The sequence below is a fragment of the Mustela lutreola genome, chromosome 8, assembly GCF_030435805.1.
Source record: "Mustela lutreola isolate mMusLut2 chromosome 8, mMusLut2.pri, whole genome shotgun sequence".
Taxonomy (NCBI): Eukaryota; Metazoa; Chordata; class Mammalia; order Carnivora; family Mustelidae; genus Mustela; species Mustela lutreola.
Genome location: NC_081297.1, coordinates 79,191,814 through 79,215,387, shown reverse-complemented (window position 1 = coordinate 79,215,387; position 23,574 = coordinate 79,191,814).

Genomic DNA, 23,574 nt, shown 5'->3' with positions numbered 1-23,574 from the left:
TAGAAGTGGCACATCACCACCTTTACCTCATTTTACTGGCAAAAGCAAAAGCAAGTCAGACAGTTGAGTTCAAAATCAAGGAGCAAAGGGTAAGAGGGAGGAAGCAGTGAAGAATACATGCTACCAAAGCTTTCTTCTATTACTTATTCCATGTTTCCCAAGGATCCTGGCCAGCCCCTGAGCAGGCTGGAGGTTTTGCCTGAGTGGTGAGGCAAACATCACCTCTGAAGGATCTGAGCCCTTAGTTGTCCTACATACATGAGATATTCCTAAGTTTCTATCCACTTTTTCTACTGGCCGTGGCTTCCCTTTTACAGAGTTTTAAAACATTAAATGTCTAATATATATTAAAGATGATACTAAGACACAAAGGACCCCAAGAAAGAATGGTCACAGAGGCAGAAAGTTTGAAAGTGTAGCTTCATTATACAAGAAAAAAATAATATTTCAAGAAGAAGATGATCAAAAGACAAGTAAGATGGAAACTTAAAAAGTATCTTTGGGTTTACCTACATGAAAGCCCTTAATGACTTCATGAAAGCTGTTTCCATGGAATAATGGAGGGGATGGCCAGAGAAAATTTATATAATGAAATGCATGGCTTATAAACTAGTTATACAGAAGAACTTAGAGACAAGCCAGTGTTCAGTTTACCCACCCACAGCGCCCCCAACCCCAGAACAAGTGCCCCTATTCTTCCTTATCTCACCAACCGCACAGAGTTAGGAATTCGGATGGGATGTGGCAACATTTCTGCAACTCGTTCCCAAAGTACTATTCCTTCATGTGCAGTGGGTCACAACTCACCCTCCTTGCTCTTTACCCAGGTTCCATCCTTCTCTTACAAACTTTTCTCAAAGTCATGGCATATGTTTTTCACCTTTCCAGTTTTTCCAGCATTAATACAATGTGTTTGATATTTGTCTTTTCTTTTAGACATTACACTCGAAATCTAAGAAGATTTCTATTTATGTATAATATACATCATATATTGAACATGATTACTAAATACATATATTTATCAATAATATATACATCTAAGCTACTTTATGCCTAAAACTCTTAAAAGTTTAAAATTTTTCAAATGATAAAACTATCAAGTGTTCTCTTCATGATTACTGCTATTTCTTTTTTTTTTTAAGATTTTATTTATTTATTTGAGAGAGAGAGCACGAGCAGGGGAGGGACAGAGGGAGGCGCAGACTCCCTGCTGAGCAGGGAGCCCAATGTGGGACTCGATCCCAGGACTCTGAGATCATGACCTGAGCCAAAAGCAGGTACTCAACCAGACTGAGCCACACAGGCTCCCCTGCTATTTCTTTTAGACACTTCTCCATCAAGACATAAGAAATGTATTTCCATCCAGCTTTTTCTACCAATATGATGATACGGTTTTTTAAACCATTTAACAATCATGTGAAAAGGAGGGACTAACTTTATAAATCTGTATGGAAGTTTTTATATAGAGAAGAGTCAGGTAATGTGAAGAAAATGTTATCATTCCAAAACCTAACTATGGATGATCTGTCATTACATAAATCTGAGCACTTGTGTTCCTTGAGGCCAAAGCACATTCATGTAATTTCTTCAGAAATAATTTAATATAGAAAAACAAATAGGCATTATCCACCTTTGGCTTCTCTGAAAGCTATTGCTTAATGTATAGGCTTTGTAGAAAAGAAGATCGTTAGCTTGCAAACACACAGCTGGCAACATGGAGTCAATCATCATGGTGTGGCTTCAACGTCATTATTATTTCTGAATAAATACTAATACTTTGATCCATCCTTTTAATGTCAGCAGAAATCCTTTTTTTTTTTTTTTTTTTTTAAAGAAAGACAGCATTCGTTACAGGTATGAAAATGACAGTCAAACCTGAAACAACTGTATCCTAACTAAACCAAAATTTGAATTCACTTTTTTTTTTTTTTTTTTTTTTTACTTTAATGAGAATAAGGCAAGAACACAAGTGGCTGGCATCCACTGGAGCTTTCTATAAGCCAGCTCCCATAATAAGTGTTTTTTATTTTTAACTTACCTATTCTCTCTATGCTATGATGAGTAAGGGGCTGGTGGTTACTCCATTTTACAGGTTAGGAAAGCAAGGCTTAGGTAGATTGCCCAAGACACGCTTTTCTTAAATATCCCTGAATCAAATAGAACACTGAGTTTGCATGACATGGGAAGAATGTTGCATAACTATGAACAGTGTCGCTCTACCATAAACCCCCAGGAACATTTCCCCTACAATGCTGTCCTGTATACATTTTTTTATAAAGCTCTCCCATCACCTTAACATTGAAGAAAATTTGCTTCAGTGCAACTTATGTGGCTATTTTTATCACAAACGATATACTTCACTGTGTATATGACAGTAAGATTTTTATAATGTATGTCATGGAACAAGTTCTAAGTAATTTTTTATCTTATAATCGGAATTTCTTGACACATCTTTAAACTATACCTCAATGTTGGATTTAAAGAACATTTTTAATCTCAGTATTCTGCAATAAGATATCTTTTGCCATGAATATCAATATACTTGTTTCACATACATCCCTTTTTCTTTAAAATAAAAAAAGCAGTCTGAAGGATCCCGAGACATATGTTTTAAATGAAATGCATGCTGGTGTTCTTGATATTTTATTTTAACATGCTCCCTAAACCTTCCTATCACTACCATCACCTAATCAGATATTCTTCATTTTTAGTGTCCTCCCATATTACCCCCACTTCCTGGAAGTTTGCCAGATTCTCACAGACTTTCAGAATTGACAAAACACACTGTGAAAAATGTCTTAACAATGTGCAAAGTTTTTCATGTATTTTATTGAAATATGTGCATATTACTTACAATATTGCTTAATAAGACATAAAACTGGAAAGTGTTCAAAAGTTAAAGCCCAGGCTGCTGTCACCATCTTCATTCTTGCAAACTTAAATTTCTTTTGTTAAAGAGAAAGGAAAAAGGGAAATAAATCTGGAGTTCACAAACTATCCCTCCTAGATACTTAAAAAAATAAATTAATAAATAAATAAAGACTTCAAAATCAACCCAAACTACCGATTTCCTCATCCACTGAGGTCTTGCCAAGACTACCCCCCTTCCTCTATGTCTCTCAGGTGAGGTGCAGAGGGAAAGAAAGCAACTCAGTTCCACTGCACAGTCAGTGACTTTCAGCCAGCATGAATTGTGGAGGATATTAAGTCTAACCCCTTTACTTTATAAATGTGGAAAAACAAAGGCCATCCCTTTCCAGAGCCAGTGGAAGAATCAAGAGAAAAATGTATCCCGATCCCATTCCAGGTCTTTTTCTTTCATGGTGCATGACTTCCTTCAGATAGATGTAGTTCTAGGTATAGACCACTGCTTTCATTGCTGACTGAATTATCTGTATTGTCCCCATTTTGGTAAGCTAATAAAGAACTTAAATTAAGCTAATAATTGCCAATTTCAGTTAAGCCTGCACCCTTCAAGGTTTTCCCTAATGTCATAAAGAAAATAAGATAGTTTGTTTTTTAAATATATAATAGATAATGGTAATTCATAAATTAAAATACAGGATCAACAAAAACGAATACAACAAAGGGCCAAATGTGTTGGCCTGGGAGCTCCTGGGTGGCTAAGTGCATTAAGCCTCTGCCTTAGATCAGGTCATGATCTTGGGGTCCTGGGATCAAGCCCTGTATCGGGCTCTCTGCTCAGCGGGGAGCCTGCTTCCGCCCTCTCTCTCTGTCTGCATCTGTGATCTGTCAAATAAGTAAATAAAATCTTAAAAAAAAAGAAAAAAGATGTGTTGGGCTGGTGTGGATTAGATAGGATAAGACATAGATAATGAATTCTATAGTTTCAATAATGAAGGCTCAGATTTGGCTCTGAGATCTCGGTGGCCAGAGGAAAAAGGGAAATCTACTGTCTGAGTTTCATTCTCCTTGAGGAAAACAAAGGTTCTTATAAAACTAGATTTAAAATGAACATTATTTTTTATAACTAGTAAAAATTATAAGTACCCTTAGAAAGCATCTAAAACAATTTGTAATAAATTTTGATTGTTCACAACTTCGTCCATTTAACCACCTGAGCCAAGTAAACTACATGAGGGTCCCAATAGGATGGCTCTCCACTAAACAGCTCTTAAAAATCTAAACTTATTTCCTTATTCTACTTCTTTATCTTCCTTTCTAAAAAGAGAAATCTCTCTTCCTGAGTTCTTTTCAGAGCATACATTCTTCTTCATGTTGAAAGTCCGTTTAGAATAGATGATTGTACACACATACACATACACATACACACACACACAATGCATATATGTCAGAATCATAGTTTTAGAGTTGACTGAATCTTACCTGTTTTAGTACAACTCATTTGTTCCACAGATAGGAAAAAACATAACCAAAAAAGCATAATATTCTACCCATTGTTCCAGAATTAATTAATTTAAAAGCACCTAGGAAATATCTTTTCTCTCTCGGTGCTGTAAAACTTTGTAAACTCAGACTTAGACTAAAAGCAACTGCTTAGCTGTTTTCCAAATGATATCAGTATAAAAAAAAAAAAAAGCAGTCTGAAGCAGGGTTACCAAGAATGTGGCCAAAGACAGTATAGTACTATGTTTTCAAGATATTAATGGTTATTTCATTGTGTATATTTTTTCTGAGGGGACAAATAACACACAACAGTTTGAACATGGGTGCGATTTAACAATCAGTCTTTTCTGTCTTTTCTATTTCTCAGTATGATCATCAGCAAGGTATTTAAGTACTTTTTTAATGACACTGTTGATCATGGTACTCTTATTCTTAATACTGAAATTCTCACGTATCAACAGAATGCATTGTAATCTCAGTTACAAGCTAGATGAGGTATATCTTTGAAAAGATCCTGAGTAGCTCACAGAATTGCCATTAAAAGGACATTTTGGAACAGGGAAAGAAATACAATTTCGAGGAATATAGCCAAAGTGACCTCACAAACCAGTCTAGTGAGGCATAGATGCACAACTGATATTTGCCACAGTACCCTGGACCTTGGCATCACTGCATTTTCTGCCGCCACCATCAGAATGAATTCTCTGTGGTCCCTGCTTCATTGCATCAGCTGCTCCCAATTCAATGTTCAAAACAAGTGTATCCAAATGTCAATTCTCCTGTACCTTAGCAGCGAAGGAAGATGAGAAAGCAGCAAGTGGCAATTCTGACTCCATAGTAGGAGGTGGAATACACCTTCCACCAAGATTCTTAAAGTGGGAAATCCCCCCAGTAAAGCAGTGGGGTTCTGGTGTACATGACTCATGATAATCAAATAATCAAATCTCATCCAAAATCCCATAATCAAATCTTCTCATTCAATGTTCTAATTTTATTAACAGAACATTATTTTTTTTATTTTTATTTTTATTTTTATTTTTAAATTTTCTTATAGAGAGAGAGGAAGAAAGGTTGGAGAGGGGAGGGGCAGAGAGAGAGCTATTAGGAGAGAGAATCCCAAGCAGGTTCCATGCCTGGAACAGAGTCCCCACGCAGGGCTCTATCCCACAACCCTGAGATCATGACCTGATCCAAAATCAAGAGTCTGATGCTGAACCAATTGAACCACACAGGTGTCCCAACAGCAATATTATTAATAGCACTGACAAAAATATTGTTAATTGATAGTGGTCAGTCTTGGAGGAAAAAAAAGCAGGTTAATAAATCACCTTGTCAGTCACTCTTCAAAATGAAAGTAAACTTTATATTCATTCACTTTACCCAGATTATGATTCTTTCTGTGAAGACAAAATTTTCCTCATGAATAAAAAGAAAAATACAGTTTCAAGTTTAAAATTTTCAACCAGTATCTTCTAGTTGCCAAGTTAACATACATCTGTGTGGTAGAGATAACTTCAAAGATTTTTCCCCATTTCATTAAAAATTGTCATTAAAATGAAATTCAAATAAATACCAAGATTTTTTTTTTCACTGAACACACTGAGGAATATGTTTTTCTGAAGAAGAATATTCTGTCTGAGCAATCCAATCACTTCTGACGTATCAAGAATCCACAGGTCTGGGATGGGCTGCCCCAGCCATAGGTTTGCCTATCTAATCAGTAATATGTTTGGTGAAGGGGCACCTGGGTGGCTCGGTCAGTTGAGCATCCAACTCTTGATCTCAGCTCAGCCCTTGATTTCAGGGTCATGAGTTTAAGCCCCACTTTGGGCTCTCTACATGCTGGGTATGGAGCCTACTTAAAAAAAAAAAAAAAAAGTTTGCTAAAAACTAACATCTTCTTGAAATTTTCCTGAACAGCTATGACAATGACATATATGACAATGTCATAATATGATGAAGTTGACAAAACCTTTTCACAATGAAGAGAGCCATCTATGCAGTGTGAGGTACACCAAAATGAACTCACCCCTTGGTCTTCTACCAATGCCTTATTCATGGTATATCCAGGAAATTATGGACTTCTCTGTTAGACTTCTTTATTAAATATCGGAATTATTATTTGTTGTTCCATTGATAATTCATTTAAGTTTGGTGGCTTCTAGTTGCTCATTTGTACGATGAGGTCGGTAACTTCTATTTTATCAGGTCATGGTGAGATTTAAACACAGCCGAGTAAGGGTGCCGGGCTGGATCCGCTGGTAGAGTTGATGGGACTCTAGATCTTAGGATCCTGAGTTTGGGCCCCCATGTTGGGTGTAGAGATTACTTTAAAAAATTAAATAAACAAAAGACACAAACAAATGGAACTGAGTATTTAAAACATAACGCCCTTCACAGCATCAGCACTCAATCCATGCCGCTACCCTTGCCCATCTTGACAAAAGATACTGAAGGTCCTGAAGGCCCCTATCGAAATGCAAGTGTTTCCTGTCGATGGGAAGTGGGCATGGAGTAGAAGCAGAAGGAAAGGGAGGGACTGAAATGTGAAAAGGCAGAGAGCATGGGGTGTAGGCAGGCCTGTTTGAGGACTTGGAGACACTGAGGGACACAGGAGGGATGGGAGACGTGTACAGAGCTAGCAGCAAGTTCTTGGCAGAATTAAGTTAAGAAGTTAAGAAGAAGAGAAAAAAGACACTTAAAACAGGATCAGTCCCTAAAATGGGTAATAGGTAGGCCTCACTAAGCTTACCAGATCCCTACACAGACTAGAGCAAGAAAACAAGAATTTAATCTCACAGGTACAATACATTCCTCAAGATTTAATTCAAATAAAAGCATTTCCCATGCCACACCCAGCTATAAAAACGTAAAAGTTTGGAAATTTAATCAAAATTTGGTAATTAGGCAGATAACAAACCTTGATAGCAATCCCTAGATCATAATTTCACTCTGCTTTCTTGAATAATTTTCGAGAAGGCATATTATATGCTTTCCTATGAAACAAGTATCATTTCTCTTTCAAAAATATTTTCTTTAAAGTATCCAAGTATCAAGAGGGTCAAGTAGCTTAATCTTTGTGATACAGAATTTACTGAAATGAACAAAAGAACAAAAGTCCCAGTTGAGTGGAACAACTTAACTACCAAACTTCGGCACCCATTTTGACAAGGTGGTCTCTTTTTTTCTAATAAATGTGATCAGCATTCAAAGACATCACCATGATGGCAAATTATATGACTGGAGTTTTTCAAGCATTTTTTTCAATTTGAAAATATGGAACTATAAAAGAATTTAAACATCCTAAATATATTATTGAGCATTCATTTACATATACTTTCTAAGCCACAAAAGAGGGAGATAAGGGCTTGATCAGAATCAGAAATTGAAAACATTTATTTTAACTTTCATCATTACCTCACTTTTGGCTTTTTTGTGTATAGCTTTGTCCAATTTACTCAATTCATTTGGTCATTTTATATCTTGTAAAATCACCAAATTTCTGTGTTACTGGAGATACCTTATCTTTAATGACTCAAGAGAAATTTTACTAGAGTAATAGTTATAAAATGATTTGAGGGCTTTCATTATTTGAATGCTATGTTTTATTAGAAACTTTATTTATGCATTTAGATTTTCTGATGGAACAAACTCAAATATATGTACCTAAAAAAATGCAGAACTCTAAGGCCTTTTGAGTTAACACAAAGCAATTTTTTCCAATAATATTTAATAGTCTCCATTTCTTTTCAAGGAATAATACTGCCATAAGCATTTTTTGTGATATTTCATCCACTAAAGTAAAAACTTATGGCAGTTTAATTCCCCAAATAAAAAGGGGCTGCTGTAAACATACTTGAGCTACCAGGAAGCAGATGGTTTTAATTATCTACATAAAAAGCTATTTATATTGGGAATTTGAAAAAAAATCTAGAAACAATACTCATTGTAGAAACATACATTTTAATTAATTTGGGCTTTAAATAAAAATAAGGAGTGATTATTTAGTATTAACTAAAGTCAAACTGACATTAAAGGTTAGATATGGAAACCCTGAGTGCCTCTATGGCAAAAGCTCTGAAGAAGTGCAGTTGCATATGTAATTGTATATTTGATCTCATATGAATAAATTGAGGGGAAAAGGATTACTTGAAATCAGCACAAGCCCGCTTGTATGATAATATACAATAATAGCCTTGTTTGAGCCAAAAGATAAATATGCGTATTATATACCGTACCAACTATCCCAAATATTGCATCTAGGAACAGTCATTGGGACCTCAGAACCAAGGGCTAATCATGCTGGATGGCATTTCATCCTCCTTTCCCACAGATTCTTTTCTTTCTGATTAGGATATAGTGCAGGGTAGTAGTTAAGAGCAAACCATCCCTGCGTGTAGGGTTGCTAGATTTAGCAATAAACCTATAGGAAATTCAGCCATATCTGAGTTTCAGATAAAGATATTTTTAGCTTAAGTATGTCCCTTGCAACACTGGGACATACCTTATCCTTAAAACATATTTGTCCTTTATCCAAAATTCAGATTTAATCGGATGTCCTGTATTTCATCTGGCGATCCTAACTTTTCCGTCTCAGTCACATGTTAGCTATGTGAATCTGGGCAAGTTATTTAATGCCTCTATGCCTCAGCCTCCTTATCAGTACAATGAAGATGATAATAGGACCTAACTTTCACGTTTCTTTGACAATTAAATGACTTAATTTCTATAGAACACTTAGAATTGTGCTTAGTGTATAGTGAGTGCTATATGTTTTGTTAAATAAATATTCCTGCCTTGAAGGAAACATTAAGTCAAAAAGACAACTTTAGAGTCTGAGTGGAAATGTCTTTTGCATTATTATCCTTACTTTTTTTTTTTTAATATTTTATTTATTTATTTGATAGAGAGAGCATGAGCAGAGGAGCAGAGGGAGAGGAAGAAGCAGACACCCTGTTGAGCAGGGAGCCCAGCTCAACTCCCGGGGACACCATCCCAGGACCCTGGGATCATGACCTGACCAGAAGGCAGATGCTTAACCGGCTGAGCCACCCAGGCGCCCCTTGCCATACTACTCTTGAAAATATGTGTGTGTTAATTATAGGTACACGTTCCTCCAATCTTCCTCCACCACCACCCTCCATTTATTCTCCTATCACCACCCAAATTTATTCACCCTCCTTTGCTCTCCTGCCATTCACTGGCTCCCTCCCTAAGTCATTGCTGATTCTCTGGCTCTAGGGAAGTCACCCCTGACCCCTTGGGAATGCATAGCCCTTGACTACTCAAGTGGCTCCCTCTGCAGAACAGCCACGTATAACCAGAACTGGATGAATACAGAGCAAGCATAACTCAAAAGAAGGTGGCTGAAAAACCCATTTGAAATTGAGATCCTTAGCTGTCACACCAAGATAGATATTTAACCATGTTATGTGAGCATTCTCAGGGAACCCATATTTCTCTCTGGTGCTAATTCTTTCCTGCTTGATCTCCCAACAGGAAGCTATATTCTCATCCCACTGGGGGGGGGGGGGGGGGGGTGCGGGGAATTGGCCAACTGCTACAACTGAAGCATAAAAGAACACATAAGCAGAACAGCAGGCACTGGAGGGAGTAGGGGCAAACTCAGGACTTAATAAGGAGCAGAGCGGTCAATCAGGACAATATGCAAATAGTATTAGGAGACTACCTGGGAGGGAGAAGAACCGATTCAAAAGTCTAAGAACAAGGCTTGATTCTAAAAGTCAATTTTAGCAATGTTTTCTAAACTTCTAAATCCCATTCAGGACTCCATATTAGTTTCCTAAGGCTACCATAACAAATTAACCACAAACCATGTGGCTTCACAATAGACACAGTTGTTCTCTCACAATTTCAGGGGCCAGAAGTCCAAAATCAAGATTCAACAATTTCAGATCCTTTTGGAGACCCTAAGGGAGACTCCATTCCAAGCCTCTCTCCTAGTCTCTGGTGACTGTGATTCTCCTTGGCTTAGGGGTGCTCCTCCCAATCTCTGCCTCCATCTTCACACACCCTTCTTCCTTGTGTCCCTGTGTCTTCTTGTCTGTCTCTCTTAAAAGCCCACCCTAATCCAGGATGATCCCCTTGTAAGATCCTTACTTTAATTACATTACAAAAGCCCTTTTTCCAAATAAGGTCACACTGTGAGGTTCCTGATAGATGCTTCTTTTTAAGGGAGTGAGGGGTAAGAAATAGTGAAATAGAGAAATAGTGAAAAACTCACTATTAACAGGTAACTAATAAGCCTTAGTTCATTTTTAGTCATTCTCAAGAAATCATTCTTAATATCTTCAAAATTCTTCCAATTATCCAGCTTCCCCTAATCCCAGCACAAAGGGTGTTATAAAATAAATAATGACAAGAATGTGGTGCCCAGAGTCAGAACTGGGTAAGTAGAATAATTCAGAGAAAAGCTGTCTTACCCACACTTTTTTCTAAGTGTGGTACAAGCTACCAGCGATATTCTGGAAACAGCCCAAGGAAACAGCCCTAGGCTAATAATTTTAACTTTCACCTTTAAGACTGATTAATTGCCAGACATTAAACCAGGAGAGGTGTTCCTTTCTATTAAGACTTTGTGTTTTTAGAGCAGTTTCAGGTTCACAGCAAAATTGAGGGGAAGTTACTGAGATTTCCCATAGAACCTCTGTCCTCACACATGTACTCTTCCTCCATTATCAACCTCCTACAACCGAGCATTATGTTTATTACAGTTGAGGAACCAACATTGATCACCCATCATAATCACCCAAAGTCTATGTTTACATTGCTGTTCACTCTTAGTATATACTCCATTTGTTTGGACAAATATATAATGACATATGTCCATCATTATGGTATCATACAGGATATTTTTACTGTCCTAAGTATTCCTTGCTGTTCAACCTATTTATCCCTCCCTGCCCCCAAACCCCAGAACTATTGTTTTTTTTTTACTGTCTCCATAACAGTTTTGCTTTGAGAATTTGTTTTTAGTATTTTATATAATGCTTACAGCCACACTATAATGTAGGTATTATCTACACTTTGTAAATGACAAAGTCAGGATATGAACCTATATCTTTCTGACACATACATCCATGTGTTCCCTTAATACACTGCCTCCCAGTCCCTCCTACAATGTCGAAGAGTATATTCTGGATACAGAAACCCCTCTGGTTATGAGGATCCAGTATTCATTTGCCAGCCACATTATTCTTCTTTTTATCTTTGCAATATGTAGCCAAGTGCTACATGCTTAGTGTGCTTTGTATAAATAGATGACTTGAGTGCAAAATAAAAGGTCCTGCAACAAACCTGGATTAACTAATTAGGATGAACCCAATTCATTATGTAATACTAAGAAACGAGTTGCAAACTTCTGCAAATGTCTGAGAAGTTCAATTAGATAGAACGATGAAATTTTCACAGTAAATACCTAAAGTCTGGTCAGACAACCTTCAAGGGCTAAAACTTCTGACTCACAAAAGTATCTTTTCCTAAAAATGCAAAGGAAGCAACAAGAAGACAGCTGTGTTGATTCAGTTTAAGTAACAAGGCCATGCTGTTTCGAATACCATTTAAAGGTAGACCATATGAAACTCAGTATTTATACATTGCAATGCAGATTTTGTGGTTATTAAAGAAAAGTACCATAATTCTTTAAATTTCACAGATTATTCTCCATCCATCCATCAAAATAACGTTTTAAACTAACTCTTGGGTTGAATCACTATGTTGTACACCTGAAACTAACATAACATTGTATATCAACTATAATCAAATAAAAATATAAATTAAAAAACTGATATAAAAAAATTAACTCTTCATCATTCAAAGGTAGTTTATCCCATTTATCTAGACCCTTGGCTTCTCCTCTTTATTAGTCATGACAATCACTATGAGTTTTGCATTAAAGAGCAAAAGGGACATGAAAATAGACATAAACATCAAACCAAACAATTTGGATAGTAATTGGTAGTTCATACGGAAAATTTGGTGGAGAAAATGACAACCACCACCACAAAGTAAAACATTGATCAAAAGTTGGTTTTAGAAATTCCCAGATGTTCTCTATCTGCGGTCTCTCTCTGCTCCTTAGTACTCTACCACATCAGGAAATGGAAGAATACTTCATTTTTGTTCTTACTAACCACAATAAAGAAAAATATCAGGGATTTCCACTATTATGTATATCACAAAATTTTGAAAGTAATAAAATCTAAAGAATATGTTATGCACTGTTTTAGCTGCAAAAGTACAATCATGAAATAATAACATTATTCTGTAGAAGAATAATGACGAGTTTTGTCTCCTGTAACTCTCTATGAACCCAATCAGCTATATTTCTAAGCCAGAAATTGCTAGAGTTTAGAAAGATTTTGTACAGATTTTGTTTCTATTCATTTTAATATGTTTGTAGGGGATTTTCAGGGAATTGAAAGTGATTCACCATAAACAGCAAGGAGTTGTGAAGCTATGTAACTTATCAGTATAACTAAGGGGTCTTTGTTTCCCAAGGCCAATAGTAGAGATGAGAAAGGTGAGGAATCAACACTGACACATTATAATCACCCAAAGTCCACAGCGGGTGGGAGATGGAGCCTAGTGACAAGAACTAGACAATGTTAACTACGAAAATACATGTTCTTTGATCCTCTTGAGTTGCCAACAACACCTGACCTATGCTCATTTGTCCATTCATTGCTGAATGAAGTATATACTGGCCCCAGATTCTAGTTGTATTGGACATCTTGCCCACGTTGCCAAGAGCTGCTGAAGTCACTAAAACATGGTAATCAAGACAATTACAGAGGTATTGGGTTACAAAGATTTAGCTACATAATAAATATCTATCAATAGCAAATTAATGTATACAATGGAATACTATAAATTCAACTTTAAAGTGATGCTATATAAGGGGTGCCTGAAGGCCTTTGCCTTCAGCTCGGGTCATGATCCTGGCATCCTGGGATCCCCAAGTCAGGCTCTCTGCTCGGACGGGGAGCCTGCTTCCCCCCGCCCCCCACCTGCCTCTATGCCTGCTTGTGATCTCTCTTTCTGTCAAATAAATAAATTAAAATTTTTAAAAAATTTTTTTAAAAATTTTTAATGATGCTATAGAAGATATGTAACATGAGAAAAAATTACGACACAGTATTAAGTAAAATTTAAAACCATATTAAAATATAATCTCATTGTTTAAAAAGAATATGTGATATATAAATACATATTCCTTAAATACTAAAAAGATATACCCAAAATTCTAATAATGTTTTTCCTTGTAGTGGTAGAAATACAGAAATTTATACATTCTAAATATTTCTGATAGACGGAATAACGCTCTCTTTCACCCCACACGCCTAAAAGATATTCGTGTTCTAATCCTGGAAACTTCTAAATTACTTTACAGATGTGATTAATTTAAGCTATTTTGAGATGAGATCATCCTGGATTGTCTGGGTCCTTATAAGAGGGAGGCACAATGTGGGGGAGAGTCAGAAAAGGAGATGTGGGGGCACCTGGATGGCTCAGTGGTTGGGCCTCTGCCTTTGGCTCGGGTCATGATCTCAGAGTCCTGGGATCAAGCCTCACATCGGGCTCCCTGCTCAGCAGGGGAGCCTGCTTCCCTGCCTCTCTCTCTGCCTGCCTCTCAGCCTACTTGTGATCCCGCTCTCTCTCTGTCAAGTAAATAAATAAACAAATAAAAATCTTTAAAAAAAAAAAAAAGAAAGAAAGAAAGAAAAAGAAAAGGAGATGTGATGATGGAAGCAAACATCCAAGTGAGGAAGCCATAAGCCAAGGAAAGCAAGCAGCCTCTAGAAGCTGGAAATGACAAAGAATAAATTCTCCCCTAGAGATTCAGAAGGAACACAGTCCTTGAATTAAATAAACTGTAACCTCCCAGCTCCATAAGCAACAGCTTGAACTGTGGTATGTGCTAGCCTTCACATATACTCTCCTTGTGGCATACTGAATTCATTCATAATAGTATTAGATGAAAGGATACCAAGAGAAACAGAAGTCTCGGTATGAACATAAAGGCAATAAATAAGAGCCTTGTATGTTATTTCATCCTATGCCTACTTCCTCTTGGCCCACACCCCACCCCATCAGTACTACCCCCAGTCCCATTTAATTCTGGTAAGTACTGTAATAGCATTTTCTGCTGTAGTGACTTTCATGTGTTTAAGTTTCTGTTCTATTTTGTTTTGTGTGCAGGAGTACTTACTGTTTTTTTATTTATTTGAGACTGAGACAGAGAGAGCATGAGCAGGAAGGCACAGAGGGAGAAGGACAGGCATTCTCCCTGAGAGTGGGAGCCAGACCCACATCTTGATCCCAGGACCCTGAGACCATGACCTGTGCCAAAGTTAGATGCTTAACCCACCCAGCCACCCAGGTGCCCCTGTGGGGGAGTAGTTTTTTTAAGTTCAAGTATCTTTGCTTTGCATTTGGACATCTTTCTCCCTAATCCATGTGGCCTGCCTCTTTATACTTCTATCTAATACAAATTATTATCCCATAAATCAATAGTATACATAAATTTCATATATTTGTAAAAGGTAAAACTTTATCCTTAAGGAGTTGACAATCTATTAGAGAACCCACAAAGAGACATACAGCAAGACAGAGATCTTAGATCCCAACTCCTAACCCAATTCTAGGAGATCCAAGAAGGTACATCAGAGAAAAATGATCACTGAGCTCTACAGAGCCTGAGAAATGTTGATAAGTCTAAATTTGGTTAAATGTAATTGAAACAATTCTCAAATTTTTGCTGTCACCTATTATAACACAAATAACACTGGCTCAGAGCCTCTATAGCTCATGACACACTGTCTCACCCAGCATTCTCTCAAACGCCTTGTAAGTGAAGTGAAACCACATCTCTTACTGTTATCCTTATTGAATACTTATGAAAAGAGAGCAGATCAGTTAGATGAGATGACCAGGGAAACACAACAGTCGCTAACACAAATTCCCTTACCATCACACTACTTCCTAAGAAAAGGAAAACAGTTTAAATGAATCATTAGAGACTACATCATGACTTAAGGAGAAATATGTCCCATCTCTAGAAAAATACTTCAAAACGGTATTCAGCTGCTCGCCGACAAACATCACTGCCATCTGACAAAACTGTCGAAAAGTAAGCAGTAGAAAAGTAGATTCAGTCAAATTAAATGTAATTAACTAATGCCAAATCACAAGTTTTCCATGTGAAAGCTAAAACTAAAATGACAAAATTAAAGCTACATTATTTTTTAAAGCTAAATTATTTTCAATAATTATTTTGAATCAGGTACTCTTTCTGCCACCTCTAATCTCCAATGATTGCCAGTCGAAAAAAGAAAAAAAAGAATAAAGGAAGATGTTTTTGAAAGATATGAGAATTTTTGCCCTAACAAAACACAAAATCATGATCCCCCAAAGCAGGTAAGTTATTTAGAATGATATTTTAACAAAATTTCTATATGGAGGGGGAAAATGTCTATATGGAACGATTTCAGTATCAGTTTTGGCTGAGAACTCTTCCCAAATTCCAAAATGAGGGAGAAGACCAGCACATAATAAAGACGGTCAAAACCCTGATTTACAACAATTAGTCCTTCACCCATATCAAGTTTACATTAAGAAAAATTAACCAAAATTTGGAGTTAGAGAAAAAGATGACTGTGTGGCCTTTCAAAGTCATAGAAAGGCATGGTCTACCAAGACTGTTCAGTGGTTATCTGACACTCTACAGTAGAAGTCAGCAATTTTTTTTCTGTAAAAGGCCATAGAGCAAATATTTGGGGCTTTGTAAGCTATATGTGGTCTCTATCTATATGTGTATATCTGTATATCTGTATGCTATATGTAGTAGCATCTCAGTTACTCAATTCTGCCACTACAGGGTGAACACAACCATAGGCAATACTTAAAAGAATGGAAGTGACTATATTCCAATAAAATTTTATGTACACAAATAGGTCTGGAGGTGCCTGGGTTGCATAGTCGGTTGAGCATCTGACTCTTGGTTTCAGCTCAGGTTGTGATCTCAGTGTCATTAGATCAAGCCCAGCATTGGGTTCCACATTCAGCAGAGAGTCTACTTGAGTTTTTCCCCTCTCCCTCTACCTCTCCCACTCATGCGCTCACTCTCTCTCTCTCTCTCCCTCTCTCAAATGAATGAGTGAATGAATGAATGAATGAATGAATGAATTTTTTAAAAAAAATAATCTGGCTTCATTGGAACTGCAGATTATAGTTTGCCTGCCTAGGGAAAGGTAACTTTCCTCTTTACTATAGCTTGTGACCCAGAACCTGTGAAATGAGACATTAATTTGTAGAAGAGTGATAAGCTGAAATGATCTGCCTGGTAGGAAAAATAACCCTAGAGGGTCATGTTTCGTTGGTCTGCAGGACATTAGCCAGTTTTACATCTAGCTTTTGTTTCTTGTTTCGTCCTTCCTTCTTTCACCACCATATCATACTTACATACTTCAGTATCTCTTATCTTCAAATGGCCCATCCCAACTCTTCATCATTCATTTATGAGTCATCTAAATCATTGGCATGTGTTCACTGCATATTTGTAGAAGCAATATCCTTAAGTTTTTGAAAAGTATACTTTGACACGTATGAAAGGGTAAAGTAGGAACCTGGAGAACATGCCTTTGAGGAAAGTTAGCTTGTGAGTACACCATGAACCTCTTTGACTGAAGGTACATAAGCCTGCTCCTCCCCTCAAGCCTAGAGAATGGGCTTCCTTAGGGTCCTTGAGAGTGCTTGATGTGAATTTTCCCACAGCACAGGGAACACAGTGAGCTGATATTTGACTCATCCCTGTAAAGTCTAGAGGGAAAGTGACCGTGACTTGCTGGCTGCTCTGCTGTTGGAGGGAAGAGACCTGGCAGCACTGGGATGCCATATCCACCCAAGGTTTGTCAGGACAAAGAAAGCTGAAGTATTCTGTGCTTTTCAGATGTGAGCTATGCAAGAAGGAGCTAGGCTGGAATTTCTTTCCATTCAGTTGAAGAGTCACCCCCAGGCCCCTTAGGATGCTTAAAAAGCATCCTAAGAGAAAGAAGTGCAGAGGGCTCATATGACACAACAGGACCAGTCAGGTAAAACCTTTTCTCTGTTTGGTTCCTCATTTTCCTGTTACAATTCCAAGAGGGCTGAAAAAAAAAAAAAAATAGCCTAATGGGTGAGGGGTAGAAGGAGAAATAAAAACTCTAGGCAGGGAAACAGAAAAGAAGCTGGCCATGCTTTTCTAACTACAGGCAGCCAGTGCTCAGACACAAGCTGGGGGAGAGCGGAAACTCTGAATGAAATGGCACATTCTGATTATTTCACTGGGCTGAGCATATTAATTACTAAACTGAAAATACAGTGATCAGAGCAACCATTATTACCAAGAGTGACCAGAAAGAAAGTCTTCAGACTCTCCTAAAAAAGGAGGTTTGCCAGACAATAAGGAAAAGAAATAGGCTTGGTTTCCTGATGACATCCTCTTGCCCCCAGGACTGTCAACATGTATCATCACCCTTAGAGGGAAGTGAGAGGGGAAGGTGAAAATCTAGCTTCCCCATGGGGAAAAATAAGCACTCAAAGACTTTCTCACTTGGAAGTCACTTTGCTATGCCTGGAGATCAGGAAGAGAGAATTTAGCCTTTATAAATCATTAGGGAAAGGGAACAAATGAAAATCAAGATAGGTTCTGAGTGACTGCATTTAGCATGGGAGATTCCATCGGAGTTCCTTCTGGTTTGGGCTTTGTTGTGTTGTGTGGTTTTTTGTTGTCGTTGTTTGTTTTGTTTTTTGCTAAAGAAAATTTTCTCAACCGTATTTTAATTGGTGTTATCAGGGCACAGTTCTTACAAATTTATTTTAGACCTAAATTAGTGATTTTTTTTTTTAAGTTAAGTACATATGCCAGCTGAGAGGCCATTTTATAACTTTAAGATTTGCTTAATTTTCTAGTAAGAGGTGTAGATGAATGATTCTCAACTAAGGGCGATTTTGCTACCCAAGGGGCATTTGGCAATATCTGGAGACAGTACTGGTCATTACGACTTAGGTGATCCTGCTGATATATAGAGAGTAGAGACCAGGATGCTACCAAAACATCCAACAATGGACAGGTCAGCCTTCCACAGCAAAGATTATGGACTATGAAATGTCAGCAGTGCCGAGGTCAAAGAAAAACCTGATAAAAACTGGTCTTCATAAACTGGACACGTTCAACTGTTTTCAAGCATGGAGACAAAACAGAGTCATATCCTCCTGTGAGTTGCAGATTACAATATGAGCTAATATAAGATTTTAGAGTCTTAAAACTTCTAGTCTAAATCTCTCTTTTTTTTAGTTTTCTTTTCAGGCTGAGTTTCATTTAAGGTAAATGCTTATATTCCCATTTTTTGTTAAATAAATATGTTACAAACATCCAACTGTTTATGTGGATCTAATCCTTAGTTTTCTTTATCTAACCCATTTTTATCCCCTACTGTTCTGAGAATTTATATGCTGCCAACTGTGTAAATGCTTCTCACATGTTCATCACATGCTTAATTTTCAAGCACTTCTCAGAGAAGATGTTCCCGAACAGATACTCTCCTTTCCACTGTTTACTGCCTTTCTACATAAATAACAGATTGCAGTAGTGATATCACTGGATCTGGTAGGGGGAAAAAAACACCAATAATAATGTTTTTCTTTTCAGTCAGTCTATTAGCAGTATGTGTGCCTTTCCCATGAGCCATTTTTGCTACCCATTACCAGAGCTACCATCAAAATTATCTTTGATTTTAAAAATAACTCTTTTTCCTTCAGAATCCTGGCTGTCATTCATTAGGTTGGAAAAATTATTTATGTTTTTTATTATTGATTTAGATTTATACCTTCTAATGTTTGTGGTAAGAGACTAACTCATTATGATCTCTGGTATATCATTACATTCTCAAGTTTCATAGAATTGAGAACAAACAATAGTATTGAGATGTGTATCTTTTTTGTATATAATATATAGATGATAGATAAATGATAGATGACAGATAGATGATAGATGATAGATGATAGATAGATAAAAGAGTTTGGGGAAATTTCTCAAATTTTAATTCCCAAATTTCAAATATGTTTTATGTTAAAACTTACATGTATATAAGGGGAAATAATTTCATTTTTTTTCTGACTTAGCTACAATTAATTCAAGACATAAAATCATGGATGTCAAGATGCCTGCGGAGCATTTTTATCAATCTAAACCTATTTCTTGAAATCCAAATGTTTAAATGGACCGCTTATTCTAAAGATTCAAGTTCTTTTCTAAAAAGAAGGACATGGTTCAATTCTGCTGAGAAGCATAAATAATTTCCTAAGGCAACATTGCTCTTAAAGGTCAACTAGCCAATGTCCAGAGTTAACATCCTCTTTTCTGTGGCTGGCCAACAGGCAGCCAGATATATCTTTCTCCCCTCCTCACACTTGCAGTTACCAACTTTCTGCCTCTCTCCTTCCTTACTTTTTCTCTGGCCCCTCAAAGCATTTATTTAATTTATTGGATGTATTATTTTAACTTTTGATTGAATTTATTCAATAGTCATTGAAATTAGTTTTATATTCTGTTTAACAATTTTTACCCCAAATTCCAAGCTTGTCGAGGCTGCTGCTATTGTTCGTAGTGGAAAGAATTTGGTCCTTTAGTAAGAGCCGTAAAGCTGAGATGAATAGCAAGAAACAGATACAGATAATGAAACACTTCCACTCACCCAGGATTCATCAACTGCTTCTATTTCTGCTGTTGGCATATGCCTTGCTACTCATCCGCTATAGATTGCAAAGCAAGACGTTGCATTTCTATACTCCAGTTTTTCTTAACATTTAGAGATTTTGAGTCTTGTATAGAAGGAATGCAGTTTAATTAAATCATTTGTATCTAGTCTCATATGTTGTATGTGAAATCTCTCTCACCCTTCCAACTCCTATTTTCTGTTCAGAGTTACTTATGATTGATTAGTGCTCACTTGCCTTTTTATTTATAGGCATTGGCTTTCCATTTAATATTTCTTAGTGCACTTATTTTTTTTAACTGCTGCTGCTCTGATTTTTTGGCATACACACTAGTGCCTTCTGGACTGTGCTAAGCTTTGACAAGACTGAAGAGGAGGCCCGACTGAATTTGTCTAGTACAGCTAGCACTCCACTCAAAATAACTTTTCCTTTAAAAAAATCTATTTTTACTGGTTCAAGCCTCGTCTAATCTTTCAATCATAAGGTTGAACCTTGCATTTTATTTTAAAGCACAAGGGGGTAACAGTGAAGGCATTAATAAACAGGAAAAAAATCATTTTTAACTCTGTACATTTAACATTGGTTAATTTGATAAAATTAAATCTGTTGTTTGGCTCTTCAGAGCTAATCAGCTTTGTAGGCCAAAAATATCAAACACTTGGCCTTTTCCAGTAAAATATCTTATAGTGAAAATCTTTTTTGCCTTTGCCAGTTCTTGAACTTCATACATGACATGGAGCACTATTTCCAATCATAAATGAATAATCATGTAAGAAATTGTCTAGCTTGTCATAAGATGGCTTATAATAGCACTTGTTCTAGCACAACGGCCCGTCCAGTGTGCATAACTACAACTGATGCTAGATTAGCACCATCTGAGTTATTTGCTTTTTAGGGAAACGGAATTAACAAAAGAAATGGGAATTATTAAGAGATCAGGAGGAAAATGTTTTAATTGGTCCAAGTTAGCTTGTGGTTGACCAGAGCACTTCATCCTCTCCTACTGTGCGGTAGGTTTATTTGGTTCTTTGAGGCTTTAGGGGAAATTAATTAGATAAAATGGGAAATGAAGAGATATAATTTTTTGAAGAAAAACAACTTTATCTGTAGAGTCCCAAGATCCTGGAAAGACTGTAACTATTGATTCCAGAGACAGAAGAATTTTATTTAATCTTATTTCATTTTTGAGCAGGTAGTAAATGTACCTCATTGTAAATTAAAATAATATTAGAAAACAATGCAGTAAAAGGTCTCACTCCCACTCCTGTTTCTCTCTGCCCTGTTTGTCGCCTGCCACCCCCAAAGGTAACCAATTTTAGTAGTTTCTTACATATCTCTTCAGAGTTTCTTTATACGATTATAATCAAATGCAAATTTATATTCATTTTCTTCCCACTGTTTTATACAAAATATAGAATATTATATACATTGTTCCAGAGTTTTCTGTTTTTACAAATCAATACATCTGGGAGAATCTTCTATTACAGAACATAGAAAACTTATTTTTCTTTTTTAGAGCTACTTTGTATTGTATTCTAGAGAACGGATCAAAAGTTTTTTAAATCAGGGGTGCCGGGGTGGCTCAGTGGGTTAAAGCCTCTGCCTTCGGCTCAGGTCATGATCCCAGTGTCCTGGGATCGAGCCCTACATAGGGCTCTCTGCTCAGCAGGGAGCTTGCTTTCATCTCTCTCTCTCTGCCTGCCTCTTTTCCTACTTGTGATCTCGGTATGTCAAATAAATAAATAAAATCTGTAAAAAAAAAATTTTTTAAATCAACCCCATTTGGTAGACACAAAGGTTATTTGCAACCATTCACTATTAAAAACAAGGTTACAACAAATAAACTTGCATGTAAGTCATTCTCTTTGTGCACAATTTTATCTGAAGGATAAATTACAAAAGTAAGATTTCTGGGTCCAAGGAAAATGCATTTATAATTTTGATAGATAATGCCAAATTGCACTTTATAGGGAAGGTACCATTTCAAACTGACTGGTAAAAAAAATACTTTTTTGGTATAAGTTTAATTAGCATTTATCTATCTTAATATGCATGACTTTGAACATATTTCACATTTTTAAAAGTCCAGCTGTATTTCCTTTCACGCGACGTGTCTATATTATTTGTGCATTTTAAAAAATACTTTTGTTCACTTTAAAAAATCATCTTTTTCTTACGAACCTCTAGAAGTTCTGTATATATTACTGATATTGTTCATTTATGCATGAGAACTGCAGATCATCTCTCCCAGTTCATGTTTTGATTTGCTTATGATAGTTTTGCTGTGATAATATGTGTTTGTTTATTGTGGTCAAAAGTTGGTCTCTTCTTTTGCGACTTCTGAATTCTTAGTCACAGTTAGAAAACCTTCTCCATTCCAAAGCTAGAAAATAATGCCATCCATATTTCTTTTTCCTCTAATACTTTGATGATTTCAGATTTTTTCTGAAATACATTTGGACTTTATATTGAATATAGTTGAGCTATGGATCAACTTTATTTTTCCCAGTAGACTATCTTCTTATCCCAGTACCAATATCATTTAATGAAATTTATCTCATCTTCTCCCTACTGATTAGAGATGCCACATAAATTTTTTAAAGAAACACATAAATATATTTGTAAGATTTAGTCAATACATTGCTAGTTTTTAGCTACGTACTCTTAAGCATATTGCCATATATCATATTTTTAGTTCTCTCTTCCTTGAAACACAGCTCGAAATGAATAGCTTAATTCTAAAAAGGCTTGATTTTTGCCCAGTCTATGATGTATAAAGAAAATCACTAAACTCATAAGAATACTTTTTTTAACCTTGCCACATCCATTTTATTTTCTTCATAGTACTTCACAAGTTAAATTGCCTTATTAAATTATTTGCATATTGTTTTATGAACTTACATATTTGTTAGAGATACAATATAAAATATATTTTAAACTTTTTTTTGTAATTGCATATTTCCCTTTATTCTTTAGAGCAAAAGACAAAGTTTATATAATATAGAGGGGACAGAGTAAAGAAAGAAAAACAAAAGTGGTAAAGTAGCTGCTTCTATGATTCATGTAAACATTCTTCTAAAAATAATACTTTCATTTTTATATGAGTGAGTACATATGTATAAATATATGCATATGTCAAATATACCAGAATAATGGATAGAGTATTACATAGAAAAGAAAGAAGGCAGAAGATATGGAATTGAAGCAGGAAGTCCCATGATAAACATAAAGAGCAAACACTTTAAAATCTATTCCTAGGGGTGCCTGGGTGGCTCAGTGGGTTAAAGCCTCTGCCTTCGGCTCAGGTCATGGTCTCAGGGTCCTAGGATTGAGCCCCGCATTGGGCTCTCTGCTTAGCAGGGAGCCTGCTTCCTCCCTCTCTCTCTGTCTGCCTCTCTGCCTACTTGTGATCTCTCTGTCTGACAAATA